Source organism: Nuphar pumila, chromosome 5 (assembly GCF_984573655.1).
Source record: "Nuphar pumila chromosome 5, dmNupPumi1.hap1.1, whole genome shotgun sequence".
Lineage (NCBI taxonomy): Eukaryota > Viridiplantae > Streptophyta > Magnoliopsida > Nymphaeales > Nymphaeaceae > Nuphar > Nuphar pumila.
Genome location: NC_143253.1, coordinates 136,589,601 through 136,599,012, shown reverse-complemented (window position 1 = coordinate 136,599,012; position 9,412 = coordinate 136,589,601). Strand labels below are relative to the sequence as shown.

Sequence of the window (9,412 nt, the reverse complement as noted above, 5' to 3'; positions counted from 1 at the left end):
ATAATCACATATTCAGTTTTTTGACTGCCTAAGAACACATATGAGCATGTTATAATCACATATTTAGTTTTTTTACTGCCTTAGAACATATATCATTTATGATAGAATCACATATAATTTTTTTTCTTTGCCTACCTTAGAGCATATATGAGCATGCTATAATCACATATTCAATTTTTTGACTGCCTTAGCACACATACGAGCATGATCGAATCACATATATAGTTTTTTGCTTGCCTTAAAGCACATCTGAGCATGGTAGAATCACATATAGAGTTTTTCTAGCTGCCTTAGAACACATATGAACGTTCTCTCTCTCTCTCTCTCTCTCTCTCTCTCTCTCTCTCTCTCTCTCTCTCTCTCTCTCTCTCTCTCTTTATATATATATATATTCTAGTGATAAAGGAGTCGCACAGACTTTATTAGATGCAAATATTATTTTAAGGGATAAACCGTAAAAGGATGACTGAGATATATCATCAGGGACACCATCCATCCATTCATGCATCTTTATTCTATAAAAAGAGCCTTCTTTATTCTATGGCAAATACCATATTTGGTATCTCATACCTAATAGGGACGTTGCCCTGCATAGTCGCTCCTTTCACTCACCCATGAGTTCACAGCATCAGCTGCGGTGAACTCTGCTCCACTGCCCCGAAGAGGTTCTCTCCATATGGTCCACCAGAGTGGACTAGGCTGCAGTCGCCCATCCTCTGGTTCGCGTAATTCTGGGCGTAGGCAGCGACATTGTCATCCCAACTGAGAGGACCGACGCCGACACTTGAGCGAGCAGCGTTGTGAGCATCAAGGAAGTCTTGGGGTGAGTTTTAGGCATGGATCCCATGGCAAAGCAACAGTGCAACAAGCACTAGTGCTAGTGAACGCAAGCCCATTTGGCCTCAACACAACCAACAAACTTGACACTATACTTCTCTTCTTAGAGGAAATCAATTCTTTAGAAACACTTCCTCAATTAATGGTGATAATATAGCAAGGGAAATGTTGCCAATTTATAGAGCAAATGCAGCTTAAATCGATGATTGGTTTCGTCATCACTTTCAATTTTGAAAAAGTATGGCATGGAAATTAGAAAGTTTATTTCGTTGGAAGTTTCACTCATACCGTGATACGTAATCTCAAGAAGATGGCCCACCCTTTTATGATTTTCTATTCCAACATGGAAATCCCTCGTTGAGATGGTGGGGCCCAGGATAAAAAATATAATAGCCTGCACTGCAGTACATATGGACCATTTTGAATCGGTCAAAACCCCTTGGCCTCCATCTACGCACCTTAATTGGATATCAAACTCTCAGATCTGGTATTGGCCACATCCGACCAGAATCCAAACCGTTTACATCCCTAACTAAGGTATTTCTGAATGGTACACTATAGTTATAACTCATATTTCTCATGGTAATTACAAATCTTTGGAAGAGAAAGTCTCTGACACACACACACACACACACAAATTAAGGACTTATATGTTGTTTAAGTGGACCGGCCCCAGGATTAGAGACCTAAGCGTTTTGGCTGTGTCAGCCGTGCTTACGATCACCGCCCTGACGTCTGTTTGAAAGACTTGCAAGTCAATGAATTGAAGATGTGGATGATATTTTTTGTTCGACTAAGTTATGTTAAATTAAAATGAGTAGTCCAACTTTGGCGTAGGAGCTGTGTGGAAAGAGTCACAAGTCGTGATAAAATATTTGAATACTTGGATTTGGTGGACCACTTAAGTAAGTGGGGTTAAATTAAAATTAGAGATTGAATTTCCGTTAGGAGCTGTTTGGAAAGGGTTAAATTAAAAATGAGAGATTGAACTTTGATTTAGGAGCTGTTCGGAAAGAGTCTCATGGCATTGTAAACTACACCTTAACAAAACTATGATGAAATAATTTATTCTAATTATATTTTTTTGGAAAATAATTGCACTACCACTAAATATAATATAATGCTATTTCACAAATTAGCCAGAAGATATCACAATATTCTTCAGATACCCATCCGCTCGATTTTTGCTGAATATGGGGTGTTTGTGACGAATTTACCGTTTCGCTAAAACAAGAAACAGAAAATGAGAAATAAGACTTTTTTAGGCTCATCTGATTGATATATATATATATATATATATATATATATATATATATATATATATAAACAGTTCAAACTATAGGGCCTAAGGAGGCAGGAGAAAAGAGGGCCTAATATGTTCCGAAGCAGGTTATATGTTCCCCCCCCCCCGAACAGGGCAGTTAGCTACATCTCATGATCGGGGATCCCAAAGAGCACCACGTATGTAAGCATGTGCGTCTCGTATCCCCATGTTTGTCAGCATTAATTAGCGTTGGAGTTTGATGCGATTGCAAAGACTTAAGTACCCTCTCCTTCATTGGTGCAAAAAAAATGACGGTTCTTGAAAAAGAGTGGTTGTAAAGACTTAAGTGCCCCGAAGATGATTATTTAAGACCCAGTCTCTGCACTGCAGGATTATCCGAGAAAGAAATCTCCCCTGGGGGAGGCCATGAACATCAACCCTCTTACTCTCTCTCTCTCCCTTCTATTTCTGCTTCTGTGCACATCCATTAGAAGATCATACATTACTCCATCAAGCACCGACTGACCTGCACATTTACTGTTGTGGAGCCTGATTCAGAGTTTTTACCCTTACAGGAGGAGGGTCTGGGGGCTCCTCTCAGTGTGGGTAGCATCATTCAACTTGAAGAGTTATGGAGTCTGATTCAGAGCTTTTACCCTTACAGAAGGGGGGTCTGAGGGCTCCTCCCAGCGTGTTCATGGCCTTTTGCCCTTACAGGAGGGGGGTCCGGGGGCTCATCAACCCTCTCTCGCTCTCTCTTCCTTCTATTTCTGCTTCTGTGCACATCCATCACAAGATCCTATATTGCTCCATCAAGCACCGACTGACCTGCACATTGACTGTTGTGGGTCCTTACTGATGAGCTGCCTCTAAATTTATTCGACTCTGGGTCCTTACTGCACTTGAAGTTGAGTCGTTGTATTTTTTGTTATTCGGTGGGTGGTGAGGCTCTCCTCTACTCTCTCAAGACTCTTAGCTTGGGCAATCTTTCTTTTCATGATTGTGGTTGTAATGTATCGTTGAAGTTAAAATGGGGAATGAAATGACAATAGAAATCGCTGAAAATTTACAGAAATAAATGCCCTCCTTCTAGAAAATTGAATCGTCGGTTCCTCTTCCTCGGACGAACATAAATGCCCTCCTTCTAGAAAACTGAATCGTCGGTTCGTGAAAATGACAAAACTGCCCTCCATCGATATCGCGGGAAAACGTTCCGCAGAGTTTGCGTATGTAGCAAGCGTTATGTTGTATGATACAAATAGTTCAAAAAAATCCTTTCTCGTTCTAAGCACTCTACCGGAGATTCTTTGCTTTCATCTCGAGTTGCCGGAGCATCCTTTCCTTTTTACCAGAGCATATGTTTCCGTCTTACGCGCAGTCGCAGCATCGTTGCCACCTTCTGTTGCGTATTAGTTGTTACTGTTGCTTACTCTACAGTTGGAATATCCAAATTCCCATCGTTTCGGTGAGTTTCGTGTAAGTTTTCTTTCTTCAATCTGAAGATTGGTTCTTATACAAGGATTTGTATTATGAACCCAAATATTCCAACGATTTCTAATGATGATGATCGTGTATTGTGTTGTGCAGGTTAGAAATGTCTGCGCCTCATCAGATTAGAGATACCCCGTTGTTCTATGGGTTGTCTATTAGAGAAGTGATCCGCCAGTCCCATCTATCTAAAGTTTTTGAAAGATACCAAAATATACTTAAGATTGAGAACGATGAAGACAGGGAAAAAGCCTTGGAATCGTATTATGCGGAGGATTATCCATCAGATATCGAGGCTGCGGACCAAAGGAAGAACTTTGAAGAACGAAAGATGCAGAACAAGGATGACGAAGAGAAGGCAAAGGCCAGAAATATTGATGAGAATATAAATAAAAGGCGGAGGATTAATGCACAACAGATGGAAAAGAGGAAGAAGAAGGCGGAGGAGTGGGAAAGGGATGTTAGCAATATGCTGGCGGAGGCTCATAGGAGAAACTTGGAGAGTAGAGCAATGCGACACAAGGCAAGGCTACTGAAGGAGGCGGAGGAGAGGCGAAGGCAAATGAATAAGGAGGAAGATAAGGAACAGAATATTCCTCAGTTTGAGGAAGAAAAGGAAAGGCGAAGAAGGGAGTTGGAGTTCGAGGAAGCTAAGGAAATGCAAATGCAGCAGAAGGAGAATGAGGAAAAGAAGGAAAGGCAACGGAAGGAGAAGGAGGAGGAGGTAGAGAAGGAAAGAGAAAGGAAGAAGCAGGAGGAAGAATTGCAGGAAAGAAGGAAACAACAACTGCAAGAGAAAGAAAGGCGGCGGAAGGAGAAGGAGGAAGAAAAGGAAAGGGAAAGGGAAAGGAAGAAGCAGGTGGAAGAACTGCGGCAAAGAAGGAAACAAGAAATCGAAGAGAAAGAAAGGCGGCTGAAGGAGAAGGAGGAGGAAGAAAAGGAAAGGGAAAGGAAGAAGCAGGAGGAAGAGGCGAAAAGGGAGAGACAAAGGAAGCAGAAGGAGGAGGAGATAAAGGAGAGAGAAAGGAAGGAGAAAGAAGAGGATGCGAAAAAGGAGAGAGAAAGGATGCAGGAGGAGAAAAGGGAGAGAGAAAGGAAGGAGGAGGAGAAAAGGTAGAGAGAAAGGAAGCAGAAGGAGGAGGAGGAGAAAAGGGAGAGAGAAAGGAAGGAGAAGGAAGAGGAGAAACACGAGAGAGAAAGGAATCAGAAGGAGCAGGCGGAAAAGGAGAGAGAAAGGAAGCAGAAGGAGGAGGAGGAGAATAGGGAGAGAGAAAGGAAGCAGAAGGAGGATGAGAAAAGGAAGGCGAGAGAAAGGCATGCGACGGTGGAGCCGGTAGAGATGGAGATTGAAAGGCAGTTGGAGGCAGTGGACCCACCAGAAAGTCTCATGTTGGAGGGAGAACAACTAGAAATAACGACCAAGGTAAATATATTCGTCCTGTCTGCGAAGATTTAATAATATGTTTAGCGATTTTGGTATAGCGATTACTGTGTTAGGTATTGATATTTATAGCGATTACTGCGATAGTATGTCTGCAACCGATATTATTTATAGCGGTTAGTAGAATAGTATTTATAAGTACAAATGGAAGTAATTTATAATTTGTAGGAATAATATGTTATTTTGTGTTACAGGGAGGTCACAGGAGAAGTAGAGCACCAGGTGAAAAGCTTAGAGGTCGCTGTCAATGGCCTGTAGTTCTGTCTTGGTATGGTCAACTGAGTGCATATCAGAAGGACCGACTACAAAATATGCACTTCGGTGGCCTTTTGGACCAGCAATATTTTGAAACTTGCTGGAATACCATGACTCACCTGGTAAATAAGTGGAATGATAAGACTAACACATTCCAGTTTGATTCTTTTGAGATCACCATGACTCTAGAAGATGTGGCGAGGATCATTGGCCTTAAGTGCGATGGCAGTGTTGTCCTATTACGGCATTCAAACTATAACGCAAGGGAAAACTGCACTGCCCTTCTAGGAATGTCGATGGATGAATGGAGTCAATGTATTTCTGGTGGAAGCAATTCCACATCAATGAAGGTCTCATTTTTTTGTAATAAATGGGAAGGCCACTCCGCTACTTGTGCATCTGAAACAGCTGACCAAGAGTTGTGTGGCTTCCTTCTATATTTTTTTGCTCTTACATTATTTTCCGATTGTTCTGGTTCGAGAATAAGTTCCATGTGGCTGCAGTACCTAGCCGACTTAGACGAAGTCGACAACTATGCCTGGGGTGTCGCTATGCTCGCACACCTGTACAGTCAACTCCACCGTGCGAGTAATGGTACGAAAACAGTTGGCGGATTTTGGCCATTTGTTCAGGTATTTGTTGATTACATACTTAGTATTTGTAGACAAATCTCATTGCAGTCTATGGCGTTGCTAATAATATTTTTTTTGTTAGGCCTGGGCGTTGGAACATATTATCTCATTGCGTCCACGGTGTGGCCCTCCGATTTATGGTTTTCCAACGATCGCTCGTTGGGCCAGAATAAACGTTGCAGTTTATAATGCTAAGTCCATTTTAGATGGGCTGCAATTAAACGAGGTAAATGTTCTAAAATAGTTTACAATCGCGTCAGCATTTACCATTGAGTATTATAAATCGTTGTAATGTTCAACATTCTTAAGTATACATCGCTGCAGGATTGTCTTCCGTAGTGCATATCGTTGTTGCCATATCATGCGTAAATAAATTTTAATATATTTTTCATTCGTTATTAAAAAGAATTACCAATGTACAGGTTTTGTGGAGACCTTATGGAGATGGGGGCGATGATGAAGACGTTGTTGCGGAGGCTGCCAGATTGTCTGACCGCGATTTGTGGCTATTCTGCAATGTTGAAGCCGAGTTGCAGCAAGGTAGTCGAGTTCTCCTACAATCTGGCTTGGGACAGTCTATCCCAAATAAGCCTTTGGAGGTGAGAAGGAAGATGAATATTGGTGGGGGCAGGCACGTGAATTGGAGCGATCGCTACAGGGACGAATTATTAAATTGGAACTCAGGTGGTTTCCCTGTCGTATCGTATGATCATGAAGTACGACAATTTAATCCCTTCTATTTCGAAAGCTATTGGGAACCAATGCGGCGAAATCGGAAGATTGAGAAAATTGTCAACCCATGCCTCCCAACTGTCCATTTTCATGTTGTAGCCCAGCCTCTACAACCAAAACGTCGTCTCGCTCTGGTTAATACGACTAGTCCCTCAGTAACAATGCACGAGGAAGACCGAACACTTGCTCCAAAAGAGAAGACTGTCTCTGCCGCAAGGTTCGAACTTATTGAGTGGGAGAATAAGAAATTAAGGACAGAAGTAAGCACTATGGGCATTCAATTGAATGCAGTGGTGGACATGATGACCAGTCTTCTTAGGCAAGGTTTCGCAACAAAGAGGCCACCTAGGATAGACAGTCCACCAATAAAAAGTGAGAGACAAGTCTATGAAATTTCATCAGATTCGTCCAGTGACTCGGAATAAATCCTAGATTTTCATTTTTATCACGCTATACATTTGTTGTAATTGTATAATGAGTTGCGGTAACGTGAAATTCTTTTACTGTTTAATTCTTTATTATTACATCTTTCCGACTTTGGGTCTCGGTAATAAATAAACTTTAAACGAAAATAGATGTTTCTTCAGAAATCGTGGCATTGCCTAACCTCTTTGGCATCGCTAAGATATAGCATTTCTGTTTAGCAATCATTGTATTTGTCTTCGCCTCGAAAGAATACCGCACAAAGTATTGGCGATCTAAGCCATGAACAATAATTTAACGAGTTCTGACGGCACAAAGGTTTGTATCCATATACGATAATCGTGAAAAGGTATTTGTGTTAAATAATCAATAGATAAGGAAAGGATTTGTTGTCATCGCTGGATACTTTGTGCTTTGAGTCAGAGAGCATCGCAGCATAGTGATTTGTGGGTATTGTTCGAATGTCAAATCACACATGGAAAACGTATTTTTTAATATTTAAAACTTAATGAGCGGCATGGAAAGACGTATTTTTGAATACTTCGAACGCAAGCATTTAATTTGGCGGCGGTTATCAAAAAAAGGCGGCATGCGAAAAGCCGTATTTATATTTTTTTTAAACGCAATCAATTAATTAGCGGGCTGTTTTCAAAAAATGGCTGCACGTTAAAGGACTTTACCTTTGTAGGTAAGGACGGTGTTTCAGTATCTGCGTTGCAAAGGTGCCATCGATATCTCCGTCCAGGCATGGCGCCGAAGAAGGGGACAATCGGAGCAGTACGACCAGCCATGGCGGCCAAGAAGAGGACGAGTGGAGCAATACGACCTGGCACGACGCCAAAGACGATGGGAGCACTACGACCGGGCACGGCGGCAACGGAGAGGACGATGGTAGCAAAACGACCAGGCACGGCGCCAGAGGAGTGGACGAGAGGAGAAAAACGACCAGGCACGGAGCAAACGGATAGGAGGATGGGAGCTAAACGACCAGGCACGGCGCCAATGGAGTGGACGATGGGAGCAAAACGGCCACGCACGGCCCTGAACAAGAAGACAACCACATCCACAGTACCAGGACTAGCGCTTAAGAGGTATATTTTTTGAAATGCCTGAGCGGTTTAGTGAACATTTGCCTTTTCATGTCGTATTTGGACTAGTGTTGTTTACTGTAGACAATAATTTCAATGTCCAATCCTGAATACCACGCTCATGGTGCACTCAGTGCAACATCCACAGTCTCGGGTGGGCGGCAACGCCCTGACGAGTTCGTAGATGACATCGAGCAGATGCAAGATGAATTTGCAGATGAGAACACTATCAGTAATTTTGTAAGTATTTGTCCACTATCAATTTCTAGGTCATCGGTTTGCATGTTCTGAAGTTCGTAAATTTGTGCAACCAGACAATGTATGATTTTGTCAATTACATTCAGAGCAACCCAACGAGCAATACAGTACGCATCATCAGCCCGTATTTCATGGTATGTCTGGGCCGCTGTTGTTCTGTTTGCTTTCATGACGTACTCACGTTTCTTGGTGGTTAAACCTTGCTATTTCGTGCAACAGATGTACGTCCGGCGAAAGCCATACGGCATAGGATTCGAAGATGCACTATCTTGTTGGAACAACGATGATGAGCGCGTAGACATTTCAAAATTTGGAAAGGTAAGTGAACAAACCTCTTATCCAAGGTTTATTCGTAACATCCCCATCACGATAAGTCTCTGGAACGAAAAATGATTTTATCGATTCGCAGATTTTACTTCCTACACTCTGGCAACATCCAGACCATTGGGTCCTATACGAGATGAATTTTCAGGTAAAACAACTATGGTGCTACAACTCATTGGACTGCCACAGTGGCGTAGAACGCGATGCTATGCATTTGGTAAGCTTGTGCCCAAAGGTGAAGTAGCTATTCGAGGTGGACCGGACTGTAATATATTATCCCTTTTTCACAGGTGGGATTCCTTAATGGGCAAATGGGTGTCGACATTGGTGAGTGGATGTTGCTCTGTGCTGACGATGCTCCGTTACAAAGTAATGGGGTCGATTGTGGCATATTCGTAATGAAGCATATTGAAGCAATATACAATGGAGAAGAACCTTGTTTCCATGTTGTATGAGCTTCGTATCCGATGTTATTGGGTATTTCTGTTATATATTGGTTTCACATTACCTGTTTTGTTGCAGGAACATATGCCGGTAATACGCGACGAAATATGCGGAAAATTGATTGAGTTTAAAACAAACGGCAGACAGAATAGTATAAAGTGAAACCTATCGATTGCTCTGTCTGTACAACCTAACGAGCCCCTCCATCACCGTTCTCGCCGTCCTC

The 9,412-nt window shown here is 42.2% G+C and overlaps 1 pseudogene; it reads right to left on the bottom strand.

Annotated features, from left to right (window-relative positions):
- Positions 1-570: 570 nt before the first annotated feature.
- Positions 571-981, bottom strand: LOC149838935 (pathogenesis-related protein 1C-like; annotated as a pseudogene).
- Between the last annotated feature and the right edge of the window lie 8,431 nt (positions 982-9,412).